Source organism: Bos javanicus, chromosome 5 (genome assembly GCF_032452875.1).
Source record: "Bos javanicus breed banteng chromosome 5, ARS-OSU_banteng_1.0, whole genome shotgun sequence".
NCBI classification, from domain to species: Eukaryota; Metazoa; Chordata; class Mammalia; order Artiodactyla; family Bovidae; genus Bos; species Bos javanicus.
In genome coordinates, this window is record NC_083872.1 from 35463323 (window position 1) to 35478834 (window position 15512).

Below are 15512 nucleotides of genomic sequence, written 5' to 3' on the forward strand. Positions count from 1 at the left end.
CCCTATATTAGCCATCCTCCCTTCTCTCTCACCACTGGTAACAACTAGTTTGTACTCTATGAATCTGCTTCTTTTTCTTTTATTCACTAATTTGCTGTATTTTTTAGATTCCACACGTAAGTAATATCATACAGTATTTGTCTTTGCCTGTCTGACTTACTTCACTTTAGCCAAATACCATCCAAGTCCATCCAGGTTGCTACTATGCCTTAGCAATTGTAATTAATGTTGCTGTAAACATCGGGGTGGATGCATCTTTTCAAATTAGTGTTTTTGTTGCTTTCAGGTCTATACCCAGGAATGGAATTGTTGGGTTATATAGTAACTTTTAGTTTTTTGACAAACCTCCATACTATTTTCCACAGTGGCTGCTCCCACCAATAAGACAGGAGAGTTCCCTTTCTCATATCCTTCCCCACATTTGTATTCCTTTATTTTATTTTATTATTTTTTTTTGATGACAGCCATTCTGACAGGTGTGAGGTGATTTCACTGAAGGTTTGATTTGCATTTCCCTGATGAATAGTGATGTTGAGCATCTTTTTCTGTGCCTAGACAGCTACTCGTAAACTAATGAAATTAGAACATTCTTTAACCCCCCACACAAAAATAACTCAATATGGACTAAAGACCTAAATGTAAGCCTGGATACTATCAAACTCCTAGAGGAAAATACAGTCAGAATACTCTATGAAATAAGTTGCAGCAATATCTTTTTGGACCCATATTCTAAAGCAAAGGAAACAAAAGCAAAAATAAACAAATGGGGCTGAGTTACACTTAAAAGCTTTGCCAAGGACAACCTGCTGAACAGGAGAAGATATTTGCAATTGATATGACTGATAAGGCATTAATAATCAATATATACAAACGCTCATACAACTCAACATCAAAAAACAAACAATCCAATTTAAAAAATGGCCAGAAGAAAAGAACAGGCATTTTTCCAAAGAAGTAATGCAGAAGGACAACAGGCATATAAAAAAGATGCAAGACAGGCTTTTAACACACAAAAGCTCACTGAAATGGTTTTGCATTCCATATTATATGCAATGTTTAAGAACTACTACTTATTGAATTTTAACGTGGCATCAAAGAAGAATATTGACATCGACCTAAAAAGGCTTTAAAATACTCTTTTCTACCTACCTATCTCTGTAAGGCTGCATCTATGTCATATACTTCAACCAAAACAACATACTGCAACTTTTAACTAAAGTTAAAAGACTCAAATAGAAGAAACAGCTGTCTTCTCTTAAAGAGATCTGTAAAATATGCAAAATAATGCCACTCTTTTTGCTAATTTTTGTTTTAGAAAAGTCAATTTCATAAAATATTTTCATATGTAAAAAATTTTCATATTTTGAGTTTCTTATGGATCGTTTAATTATTTTTTTCAGTTCTAATACTATCAATTATTTAATACAGATAGATATATCCATGTTAAAGATGCTCTTGGGGGTCAATATTTTATTAAGAGTGTAAAGTGTAAGAATATAAAAACTTTAGAACTGCTGTTCTATAGCATTCATTCTGGCTCTTAATTTTAGATTATATAAATTGTAATAGTATGATACCATATAGAGTATGTGAAGTCACTCAGTCATGTCCGACTTGGCGACCCCATGGACTATACAGTCTATGGAATTCTCCAGGCCAGAGTACTGGAGTGGATAGCCTTTCCTTTCTCCAGGGGATCTTCCCAACCAAGGGACCAAACCCAGGTCTCTCGCATTGCAGGCGGATTCTTTACCAGCTGAGCCACAAGGGAAGCCCATATAGAGTATAATGCCACCTATTTTTATGTATACATACTATAATTTTAATTGGATTATAATGTGAAGGAAAAGAACTGTTTTTAACCTATAACAACTAGGAAAGTAAGCCAACAGATACTTGCTGAATTGCCTTGAGATAACATATTCAAGTCAAAGTGTTTAATAGACAAGGTTCTGCCTTGTCAGTTTCCAAAGGCTGTTCCAGGTGGTCTGGAAATTTTAAGATTATGCTCTATCCCAATGCAGTTGTCAGCTACTATATTCCATTAACATGTTTTCATTTGTTTGCTTGTTTTTGGCCTTACCATGTCGCTTGTGTGATCTTAGTTCCCCAACAAGGGACTGAAACTGTGTCCCTGTGGCAATGAAAGTGCAGAGTCCTAACAGCTGGATCTCCAGGAAATTCTCACTAATGTTAACCCTTATTGACATTTTTTTTTTTTTTTTTGAAGTTTGCAAATTCTTTATATTTCCAGCTGTTGAGACAATTTCTGAGAGCTGAGGTTACCTCTAGCGGCGAAACCAGAGCCAGCTATTAAGCCGCCAGAATGCTACAGTAATTGAATACATGACCATTTCTCTTTCAGCCCATTCTTTGTTCTCCTCTTTCAGAAGTTGTAGACGTCTATTTAGTTTCTCTGTCATCTTAATCAAGCTGCATCTACAACCGTCATGTCTTCTGAAGTTCCTTCAATCATTGCATCTATATTTGAAATGCCATACCTGACGTTGTCATGATGAGGATGAGAAGTGGTGGCAGCAGACCCACCACGTGACACAGGAATGGAGTCAGTTTTGACCAGCTGTCCATTTTGGCGAAGAGCATTTTCACTCATAGAGAGTTCTCTTTTTAGCCTGCCAACTGCACGGATTTCATCATTTTGAGGGGTTGGAGCAGGTCTTTCTAAATCCAGAAAATCTAGCGGTCTTTCACTCAGCGTAAGCACACGAGGTGGTGTTTTTAGAGCCAGAGGCTTAAAGGGAGTTATTTGACTGTATAAGGTCAAGATCTGCTGGTCTTGAAAATGGAATGTCTTCATTATTTCCTGCTACCACAATTCTCTCTGGAATTTGCATAATCACATTAGCATTTGAAACTCCTTCTTGAAATCCTTGTTCCAGGTCAGCATTTGGTGGTGCTACCTTTAATTTTTCTGGGACCCTCATTCGCTGACTAATACCTTCGGTGTATTCCATTTCATACTGAATTCGACTAATTTCCACCATCTCAGCAGCAGTGGGAGAAGAAAAGGCTGCCCCACTCACTAAATGTGTACCAATTACTTCTTGGTATTTGGCATTATTTGCTTCTGTGCTTCATATTAAATCCATTAACTTGCCTCAGTATGCACGTGCTGGATTTAGAGCCACTTTTGTCCCCCTGGGCCCGCTGGAGGGTCCGCCAGCTCCTGGGGTGCTCTGGTGGGCGGTCTCAGAGGCCATCGGCCGAGCGCACGGAGGCGCCCGGGCAAATCACCGGCCGGAGACGCACGCAGCCAGCAGGGAAAGAAAACCCTCAATGACATTTTGAATGACTATGTTGTTCCATACAAGTATTTTCCCCTATCTCTGTACCTGTAGTTTCCACCTCCTAAATTTCCTTCTCTCCCTCTCCATGATTCCTGATTCTTCATGGAGCCCTTTCCTGACCTTCCTTGTAGCTTGGGTCTCTCTTTGACTTTCTCTCAGAGCACCTTATATTCATCTTTAAATGTCATTTCACAATTTTAATTGTGTAATTATTTGATTAATGTCTGTCTCTCTCACTGGAATATATGCCCCAAGGGATATTTCAGTGAAATTTCTCAATTGTATCTATTTTACAGGGTTATAGAAATATTAAATGCATAAATATTATTAAATAAATCAACTGAAATTAATTAACCCTTTACCCTATGACATTTAGTAATATGATAGCTAAAGCATCAGGAGGAAAATTTTATTACACGTTATAGAAGAAACAAATTGATCTGTTTTCTCTTTTTAGACAAACTGCTCAGAAAGTAGATCATGGATGGCAGAAGTGTGTACAGAGGGACTGTGTGAGTCCCGGAAAGAGAGGTGGCAATGCTTCTGAGGGGGGCAAGAAGACAGGGACAGGCTCAATCAGCAGGTTCATAAGGGGCTGGGAAGATTCTGAGGTTTCCAGCCCAAATGGCTGAAAGGATGGAGATTACTTTTACCAAAATTCAAAAAGCTGGAAGAGAAATACAATTAGAGGGGGAAGATTATGAATCAGTAATATTTTCAAGTGGAGATGCCATGGGTCTGGGGTTGAGAGACAGCTGAGGCTGCAAGGATAAACTTGGGAGGTGTTAACACAGAGCTTATAATCGAATCTGAGGAAGTGAGTGAGAAGAGCGGGTGAGTTTGGGTGAGCTCTGAAGACATGGGACAGACAGGAGGGGCTTGGGTGAGAGAGGAGCAGATAGTGGGAAGGCAGAGAAGTGGTGGGAAAGATGGAGAGAGGGGCAACCACATGGTAAACTGACTCCCTTCTCCCCCACTCCCTTCTTTCCCTTCCCACTTTCTCTGTCCCCCCCACCCACCCCCACACAGGGACTACCAGAGGAGGCTACTAACTGGACAGCTTATGTTCTGTTTCTCCTTCTTATGCCCCCTACATACTCATGCCACACTGATCTCTCTCTGGCTACACTGTTCAATATAGTAGCTACTAGCTGCATGGGGTTATTTAATTTACCTGAATTAAAATGAGACAGAATTACATATGCAGTTCCTCTGTCTCACTAGCCACTTTCAAGTGTCTCCACAACCACATGTAACTAAGTGGACAGCACAGACACAGAACAGATGGAAACACGGTCAGAGCTGCCCCTAGACATAGCTTTGTCTCCTCAGTTCAAAAGTCCAGACCCTTAGTTGGATGCCGGAGCCAGCCAGCAAAGTCGATCAGGTCCCGAGAACGTGCACGGCGGGGCTAAGAAAGAAACTAAAGCAAGAGACTACAAAGATGGGGTCGAGAGGTTCAGACACGTCACCACGAAGGGACGCAGTCTGACACCAACTTTATTCAACATCTCATATTTATACAGAAAAGCGTGAGAGAGACAAGACAGTTGACATTTTTTCTTGGTTAGCCTATACATCTTACAAACAGTCACAAGAAATCTTGAGAGCATGGGAATGGCTCCCTGTTATTATTTCTTACACCAGATAACATTTCTCTGTGCGTGAGAAGTTTGCACAGAACTCCAGGTGCCTGCAGTAAATAAGCGCCTAATCTCTGGGGTGGCGGGACAGAGAGCTATGTTTGCAAGCAAACCCTCAAGGACTGAGGCAGCTCCCAGAGCTGTGTCCTTCAGACAAAGGACCCCGTTCTCACGGGCAGCTCCCCGCAGTTGGAGACTGCTGCAGTCTACCCGAAACTAACTTTTATATTTTTTTTAACTTTTGATTTTATATTGGGGTATAGCCGATTAACAATGTTGTGACAGTTTCAGGTGGACAGCAAAGGAATTCGGCCATACGTATACATGTAACCATTCTCCCCCAGACTCTCCTCCCATCCAGGCTGCTGCATAACATTAAGCAGAATTCCCTGTGCTATACAGTTGGTCCTCGTTGGTTATCCATTCTAAATATAGCAGTGTGTACATATCAATTCCAAACTCCCTAACTATCCTTTCTCCCCACTCTCCCTCCCTGGCAACTATAAGTTCACAGAACTAACTTTTTAACTTCATTTTCTTCCACTTCCCTAGATCAACCTTGTGCTGGATACAAACTGAGCATACCTCACCCTCTTCCACTTTCATTTCTTGACTTAGGCTGTGCTATTTGGATACCCTCCAGTAAAATATCTACTGAGACGGTTGGGTTTATGCACCACCTTGCCTGGGTTCTGTGCTATGCTGTGCTTAGTTGCTCAGTCGTGTTGGACTCTTTTTGACCCCATGGACTGTTGCCCACCAGTCCTCTGTCCATGGGGATTCTCCAGGCAAGAATACTGGAGAGGGTTGCCATGCCCTCCTCCAAGGGATCTTCCCAACCCAGGGATCGAACCCAGGTCTACCACATTGCAGGCAGATTCTTTACCATCTTGAGACACCAGGGAACTTAAGCAATCAGACACGAATCTAAGAGTTGCTATGAACTTATTTTGTAGATGTGGTTAACTGATGTGGTAATCAGATTACTTTAGGGAACAGAAATTATTCTCAATGATCTAAGTGGGACTCAGGTAGGCAGCTGGCTGGCCTTAAAAAAACTGAGGCCTCTCTGAGAAAAAGAAATTCCGTCTCGAGACTGCAGTGTCTGCCCCTACCCAAGGGTTTCCAGCCTGCCCTTCCTGCCTCTCTGCACCACAGATTAGAACCCACAGTTGTAGAAGCAGGTTCCTTGAGATAAGTCTCTTTAATAAATATTTATCTCTGTGTGTGTATTAATACAGATACATACATGTACATTTGTGTATATACATGTATGTGTATGTGTGTGTGCTAAGTTGCCTCAGTTGTGTCCAACTCTTTTCCACCAGGCTCCTCTATCTATGGGAGTCTCTGGGCAGGAATACTGGAGTGTGGTGCCATTCCTTTCTCCAGGGGATCTTCACAATCCAGGAATAAACCTGGGTCTCTCATGCCTCCTGCGCTGGCAGTCAGGTTCTTTACCACAAGCACTACCTGGGAAGCCCATACACACGTACAGACATAGCCAAACACACACATACACATATGCTTACACGCGTGTGTTTGTGTCTAGATATTCTACGAGTTCTGCGTTCTGGTAAAACCTTGACTGGTACAGATTTTAGCACCTGATAAAATGTACTCTTCAAGGTTGCAATACATACCACCTTCTTCAAAAATACAAACCTGATTTTTCAAAGACAATGATGCTAGACCTGGCTGCACATTTGAGTCACCCTTGTAAACTTTATATAAACATACTCAGGTTCTGTATATAAACATAGGCAAGAGCAAGATTAGTACATGAAGGCGGAGCGTGGGCGTTCATGTTTTAAAAGAGTTTCTTCGGTAATTCTGACACACAGCCAAGGCTGAGAACTACAGTCCAAGCCGAACTCCTCTGGCACTTTTGCTCTAAGTGCCACTGAAAATCATCAAACACAGCACACCGTCTTACATTCTTTCAACCAGCCAACCAACCAGCATCAGTTACATGATTTAACATCTGTCAGATAATAATACAGTGTGCAGGGGATACAGGCAACAGTATACCCACTCTTGATCTTGAGGGCAAACCCTGAGATATACAGCTTAATATTATTCTTTGAAGCACACTGATTAATGAATTATTATGTGATGGGATACATAAAAATTTTACTGCAATATTTAGAGAAGCTGATAGTGGTTATTCAAAACAGTGCATAATTTAAGTAGCTCTTATTTCAACTGAAAACTCTATCAGCAAGTGTCAATAAATGCTCTATATATGAATTTATTAACAGACTGTACTGTTGGTATTTGTGATACTGCCAGGCATGATTAATTCTCAACCCAGAGATCGTTTGGTAGGCACCAAAGTGTCTGTAACTAATTTCTTAGCAGCAAAAGCTACAAATGCTCCTTTGAGCCCGATCTAAGGACAGCAAAACCAATTCCTGAGATCAACATAGTCTGATTTAATCTGCAAGAGCAGGAGGAGGGTTTGGCTGCACTGAAGAATATGGGTTGGGGCACTGCAAGGCTGGCTAGCCCCGTGCCTGCAAGATGCTTTGCCAACTTGCAATCCATAAATGTTAGATAAGACTTCTCACTGTATTATTATTTTATAAACACACTTTTCAGATAGCTAAAATGCTTTTCAACCCCTGTGCAGTCACTGAACGACACTCTTGTGAGGAAATCTACTGCTGATTTTTCTGCTTTTATACATTCAGAAAACTAAGATCATTCCATCTGGTCCCATCACTTCATGGCAAATGGATGGGGAAACAGTGGAAACCGTGGCTGACTTTATTTTTCTGGGCTCCAAAATCACTGCAGATGGTGACTGCAACCATGAAATTAAAAGACACTTACTCCTTGGAGTCCCTGGTGGCTCAGATGGTAAAGTGTCTGCCTACAGTGCAGGAGACCTGGGTTTGATCCCTAGGTCAGGAAGATCCTCTGGAGAAGGAAATGGCAACCCACTCCAGTATTCTTGCCTGGAAAACCCCATGGATGCAGGAGCATAGTAGGCTACAGTCCATGGCGTCGCAAAGAGTCAGACACGACTGAACGACTTCACTTCACTTCACTTCACTCCTTGGAAGGAAAGTTATGACCAACCTAGACAGCATATTAAAAAGCACAGATATTACTTTGCCAACAAAGGTCTGTCTAGTCAAGGCTATGGTTTTTCCAGTAGTCATGTATGGATGTGAGAGTTGGACTGTGAAGAAAGCTGAGCACCAACGAATTGATGCTTTTGAACTGTGGTGTTGGAGAAGGCTCTTGAGAGTCCCTTGGACTGCAAGGAGATCCAACCAGTCCATTGTAAAGGAAATCAGTCCTGGGTGTTCATTGGAAGGACTGATGTTGAAGCTGAAACTCCAATACTTTGGCCACCTGATGCGAAGAGCTGACTCATTTGAAAAGACCCTGATGCTGGGAAAGATTGAAAGGAGGAGGAGAAGGGGACAACAGACGATGAGATGGTTGGATGGCATCACCGACTCAATGGACATGAGTTTGGGTGGACTCTGGGAGTTGGTGATGGACAGGGAGGCTTGGCATGCTGCAGTTTATGGGGTCACAAACAATCAGACACGACTGAGTAACTGAACTGAACTAAACTTATACATGAGAAGACTGAGCTCCTAAAAGGAAAATCAACTTTTTCCCCAAGGGACTGAGAGCAGAGCCGCGAAGGGATGGAGGGCTTCCGATCCCCTGGAATTCCATCATGCTTAATTTCCTAGGGGTGCTTTTAGGACTTTCTTTTATGAAAAAGAAAAAAAATATTCAAAAAAATAAAAACACTTTTCAAAGTTACAGAAGTGCGTCCTCTCATTCACCTCTCTCAACTTTCTTACTTCCTCTTTCACAAGATAGTTTATTTAGTTTACTTGTTAAAAACACTTGAGGCTCATGAAAGTTCATGAAAGGGTGGTGATACCATTAGCATCAGTAAATGATCTGTCAAAACTTTCATCATGTGTTTTTATTCTAATGGATTTGGACTTCACAGTCAAATTTTAATCCAGCTTCAAGTATGGCCTTGACTTGATATGTTTTAATTCATATTAACATTGTAAAGATCCATATTATTGGTTTGTCCCTTGTAATTAATGAAAATTCTCTTCAGTAGCCATTACAATCTGTCAGATCACATTAATCTACATTTCAAAAAGTGGCTTGGGAGAAGGAACTGTAAATACATTTTCCTTTTTTGAAGGAGCCATTAGGGTTTTCAGGGTAAAAGCATATTTATAGTTGTTGGTTTTTTTTTTTCCCCTCAAACCAGAGACAGACTTAAGGAATATATTTGAGACTTGAGTAAAAATGCACTTTTTATTATTATTGTTGAAATAAGAAAAACTACAGTTAAGTATTAAGACTTCAGGAATGAAAGAATTTTAAATCCTCTTTCCAGAGCCCTTAAGCCTTCCAAATTAATGAAGAGTTCAAAATGCGGGAGGGTCAGCTACAGCTGAAATCTCACTGAGCTCCCCTTTTCAATTTTCTAGGAATCCTGTGAATTCATATTGTGTTTACATTTCCACCAAGTTCTGTGTTTCTCTTTAAATTTTTATTACAACTTTTTTACATTAGCGCTGTTTTTTAGGTCACGGCACGGTCAGGTCATTTACTGGCAGACTTTCAGCTTTAACTCAATTCTTTTGCTTTTGTGGGCTTTTCTGGCCATTACTGTGATATGCTTCTAGATGACTTATAATCAAATGAGTTCCATGGTAAATACTGCTATCACATCTTTGTTCAGAATGCCCAGGGCTCCCTGCTTTCCTCATGCATGTTTTTGTCAAATTAATTTTGACATTCCCCAGATAACAGATAGCTTGCTGAATTTCAAATGGGATGCACTGTAGGAGAGCCATTCACAAAGCATTTTACAGTCAAGGGCTTCTGAAACCAGGGAATAAAACCAGGTAGAATGAACACTGCTCTGTGGAGGAAAGGGTTTTAATTAATTACGTCATTTGGCTGCTGATGACAATAGGCTGAATTAGGGAAATAAAAAATAAAACAAAAGCAACTCAGATGCATCCATGAGCCAAATGTAACTGACTAAATGGTACATTCCCAGAAACATCCTCTTTCCCTCCTTCCCCACTTTCCATCAACTACCAAGTCCTGCAGCACATAAAATATGCATGCCCTTCCTTTCCTTCCCTACTGGCTTGGCCAAGTATTCATCATCTGCCGAGACTACTACCTAGTCTGTCCGTTTGTGAACGACTCCAAGGTAGCTCAATTATAAGACCATCTTTCTACTGAAATGCAATCTGTCTGCCTATGTATACCTTCTATCCCTAGGTTTTAATACCATATTTTGCACCATCATCTACCTATTACCACTGTCAAAGTATGTACCTGCCGTCATTTTCTTGCCTGAGTCAGGATCCACCACCATGCTCACCTTTCTCCTCTCCATACATTTTCCCTTCAAATGGAGCACCCAGATGGGGAGGTGGCTTCACCAATATTGAACAGAAGAAGTCTAGTAATTTCTTGGTTTTGGATAGATAGGTGTGAATACAACCCAGATTCACATAAAATTTCTGACATCGTTATTACATGCTCAATTCATACTGAGTTTAATTATAGCCTCCATGCGATCAGTTATTGGCCTCAGCTCTTGTGATCTTTCCTTAGGCAACTGATACTTACGAATTAGGAGCTGGAGCTGACTTTAATTCATATTGATTTTTGTCTCCTCTAGAAATTGATTTCCATCCTTATTCCGCAGTCTTGGCAAGATCAATTGCCCAGATAAGCACACTCTCACTAGGCCCACATTTCTTCAATCTGTATTTAAAAATGATTATTTTCCCACACACCTCACTAAACTCAAGACACAAAATGTCTGCAGCTTTCTCCTATTCTAAAAGCCTAATAATGCCCATGAAAAAAAAAAAAAAGGAAAGAAAAGGAACATGCTGTCAGTTTGACATGACTTATTTTTACTGTTTTACTGAACTCAAGTTGGTTCCTGATGACCTTTTAACAGTCACAACCCATCTGCTTAAAAAAAAAACACCTCAGCTGTAATATCCCTGGAGATAAATGCCCCAGCTTCAATGTCTCCATTTATCAGAATATAGTCCATTATGCCCAACTTCCACCCAACCCCATGCCTTTTTGAAGACCATCATATTTGTCCCTCTTTCTATTCTTCTGGCAGCTGTCCTGGTCCCCATATGACCTCAAGATTATCAGCTGTGGTTCCATGAACAAATTTATAAGCTCTTTTAATGCCCTGATAGATACATAATTTTTCTAGTCAGGAAGCTTAAACTGCTTTGGAAAAATTGTATTCCTTTCTAAAACTGTCTAGTGTAGCGTGGGCTTCTATAGCCCCATATTAGAACTTGAGCCATTGCAATCAAAAGATTAGCAGAAAACCTTCATTAGCAAAAAAGACAAAAGTAGTAATATAGAAGCTGATGAGCTCTTTTTTTCTCTGTCATCTTGTACCATTAAATTTTCCTCCTCAGGTGTGGGACTCCTCACTGCTTTAGGGTTTAACATAACTCAAAGTCTTTCCTTCTCTTTCATGATGCTAAGCATTTGTTCACAGGCCTCAGCTCACTCACTCACTCTGCACCTTAGTTTTATTTGCCCTTCTTTAGTAATAATGGAAAAAAATAAGGTTGGAGTATTCCAGAGGATCAGTGCTAATGCACAGAATGAACACTTCTTAGCACTCTGTGTTCAGCTGCGTTTAGCAAGTCTGGCCTGGCTGGGTATAGAAGCCTACTCACCATTGATGACTGTTGCTCTGGGAAAATACACTCTGCATTCCAGAGAAGTGACTCAGAAAGAAATTTCTCAGATTTTTGTGTCTTGGACTGCCTTTTGCTCCTAGGCCCCAATCCTAGCAAATCCACAGATGTAGCTTCTGAATCAAGCACATAAAACATATGAGTAGATCCTCTTCCTCCAGATTCAGGAAAAACACCATCACTTTATTTCCTCTTGAATGCACAAAAAGCTTTCAACACCGAAATGCCCTGTGAATTTCTACCACAGCAAATGGACCAATTTAGGAAATCTTACTAGTCTATTTACCTTTGATCTCATTTCCCTTTTTGACCATCCTTATGCCAAATTAACATTCCTTTGTTTGGGTGATACCCCTTCTTTTTAAAAGGTTTTTTATTTGAATAGAATTGACATACAATGTTGTGTTAGTTTCAGATATACGGCAAAGTGAATTAGTTGTGTGTGTGTGTGTGTGTGCATAGGCTCCCCAGGTGGTGCTAGTGGTAAAGAACCTGCCTGCCAATGCAGGAGACACAGGAGGCCCGGGTTCAATCCCTGAGTCAGGAAGATCCCTGGGAAGAGGCCATGGAAACCCACTCTAGTATTCTTCCCTGGAGAATGCCAAGATCAGAAGAGTCTGAGGGCTACGGTCCATGGGGTCACAAAGAGTCGAACACGATTGAAGTGACTTAGCGTGCATGTACACATATATACACACACACACATATATACACACACCTTCTTTTTCAGTTTCTTTTCAGTTTCATATGGATAAGGCAATGGCATATAAGTTATCACAAAATTGTGAGCAGAGTTCGCTGTGCTATACAGTAGGCTCTTGTACTGTGTGCTAAGTCACTTCACTTGTGTCTGACTCTCTGTGACGCTATGCACTGTAGCCCACCAGGCTCCTCTGTCCATGGGATTCTCCAGGGAAGAATACTGGAGTGGATTGCCATGCCCTCCTCCAGGGGATCTTCCTGACCCAGGGATTGAACCCATGTCTCTCGCATTTCCTGCACTGGAAAGTAGATTCTTTAACACTAACACCAGCAGGGAAGCCCACAGTAAGTCCTTATTAGTTATCTATTTTATATATACTAGTGAATATATGTTAATCCCAATCTCCTAATTTGTCACTCTCTGCCCCATCCCACCCCAATATCCCCTTTAGTAACCATAAATTTGCTTTCAATATATGTGAGTCTATTTCTGTTTTGTAAATAAGTCCATTTGTATTATTTTTTATTAGATTCCACATATAAGTGATATCATATTTATCTTTCTCTGACTTACTTCACTTATAATGATAATCTCTAGGTCCATCCATATTGTTGCAAATGGCGTTATTTCATTCCTTTTTTATGGCTGATATTCCATTGTATATATGTACCACATCTTCTTTATTCATTCCTCTGTCAATGGACATTCAAGTTGCTCCTGTGTCCTGGCTATTGTAAACAGTGTTACAACAAACACTGGGGTACATGTATCTTTTCAACTTACGGTTTTTTCCTGGATATATGCCCAGCAGTAGGATTGCAGGGTCATATGGTAGCTCTATTTTAGTTTTTTTTAAGGAACCCTCCATACCGTTCTCCATAATGGGGGGGAGGGGGTATCAAGTTACATTCCCAACAACAGTGTAGGAAGGTTCCTTTTTCTCCACACCCTCTTCAGCATTTATTGTCTGTAGACTTTTCAATGATGCCCATTCTGACCTGCGTGGGGTGATACTTCACTGTAGTTTTGATTTGCATTTCTCTAAGAATTAGTGCTGTTGAACATCTTTTCATGTGATTTTTGGCCATCTGCATGTCTTCTTTGGAGAAATGCTTTTTTAGTTGCGCTTTTTTTGTCTCCTTTAGTTTAGTGAACTTAGTGCCATAAAGCTACAAGGCAAAGCTGGTCTGTTTCTTTATTTGCAGAAGGCACAAGAGAATAGAAATACCTGAATGGAAGCTTTATTCCCAGTCTTCTCAATCCTGAAGATCTTGGAGGACGAGGCAGTCTTTGGGACTTAAGTTGGGTTTCTCAGGATTTCCAAGGAAGACCCTGGATTGACCATAAAATAAACCTTATTCTCAATAGACCCAGCACCAATTCAGTTGCCTCAGGGTCATTTAGACCAGAAAAAAAAAAAAAATTGAAGTCTGGATTTGGGGGGAGAGTGCAGGAAATAAAGATGAAAATTGATCCTTGAGCCCACTTTGAAACAAAACTTGACCAACCATTTTGAATCAAAACATGGAAACAAAGCTGCAGACTCGGCTGGCTCTGATTTTTCCCCCAGAGCATTCACACCTCAGGGGCAGAAAGACTGACAGTTCCCTGGTTCTCTGTGCCACTTCCAGATCATCACTCTCCAGTGTTCTTGGGGGAAGAAATAGTTCCTTTTAGGTCCATGCAAGTAGAATACACCCCCAGGCTTGCCTAGAGCCTGGCATCCCCTACTTCTTAGCTGCTGCTTCTAGTTCAGTGCAAATCTGGCCCCAACTCACATCGTCCCTCTCTGTTCCAGGTCTCCCATCAGACCAGAAGCACATCTGCATTCACAGATAAGACCAGTGCACACTGGCCTTTCAGTAACTGGACTCTTCATCTCCAACGTGCTTCTCCCTTTATGTATTAACCTCCAAGGTCCCACCCTGGACCTTGTCATCACTTTCTGTGTCATCATTTTCTGTTCCAAAGTCACCTACTCAAGAACCCCTCTTTCTGAAGACAACATCTCATTTCACAGTGACCACAGAGGTCCCATGACTTTTCCTAATTAATCTGCTGATCCTCTTTTTCTTCCTTCTTTATTAAAGTTCCATAACCAGGTCATCCTTTCAGTAACACTCTTACCAGAACCCTTTCCATCAAGGTCACTGAGCAAAGCTCCGACTCTGGCTAAAGCTAGCTATGTGCTTTCTCGGTGTCTGAGTGATGCTGGAGAGAAGCCGCAGCAGGGCAGCTTGGCCTCATCATAAATTGAGGGTCCTCGGCCCCACATGGGCCTTCAGAAAGCCTAGCACTTTTTCCTCAGTTTCTCCAGGTCAGCTTGGTCCCCAGTTCTCCACAAGTACTTCAAAATGCTGACTCCTCACACTTAGCGTTCTCTTCACTCTCAGCAGCTGAAACTTGAAGCAGTCAGATGGGAACTCCCTCAGCTTCTCTCCATCAAAGCCATAAACCAACAGCATCAGCCCACTGCACCTGTGTCTCAGGAGACAATGCTCTTCCTACGGAATGCTGATTCCTTTATATCTACAAACCATCCACGGCCATTTTCTAAGTTGTACTTTCCTCTAGAGTCAACAGTTCCTCTCATGTGGATCCTTCCTATCACCATTAAAACCTGCTCAAGTTTCTCTATTTGACAGAAAAAAACCATCCCTGGCCTTCATATTCTCCTCTAGTTCTCTGAGCCCTTCAGAGTCAAACCCCTTCCTTGAAAGAGAGCTCAGTATTTTCTACCTCCTTTTCTCTTTCTCGTTCCATGATCCGTCCTAACGTGGATTATAGGAGCATCTCCATGCTCCCGAGAAGCAGCTCTATCCGAGGACACCAGTGACCTCAATGCCTTTTCAGTATTCATTTCACTCAGTTCAGTTGCTCAGTTGTGTCTGACTCTTTGTGACCCCATGAACCGCAGCACACCAGGCCTCCCTGTCTATCACCAACTCCCAGAGTCCACCCAAACCCATGTCCATCGAGTCAGTGATGCCATCCAACCATCTCATCCTCTGTCATCCCCTTCTCCTCCTGTCCTCAATCTTTCCCAGCATCAGGATCTTTTCAAATGAGTCAGCTCTTTGCATTAGGTGGCCAAAGT

General features: G+C 41.4%; 1 protein-coding gene and 1 pseudogene across 3 annotated transcripts in view; both read right to left on the minus strand.

Annotated features, from left to right (window-relative positions):
• The window catches only part of ANO6 (anoctamin 6), a 236144-nt gene that overhangs the window by 115258 nt on the left and 105374 nt on the right, over nucleotides 1-15512 (minus strand). The window lies entirely within an intron of this gene.
• LOC133247503 (mitochondrial fission factor-like) lies at nucleotides 1416-4280 on the minus strand (annotated as a pseudogene).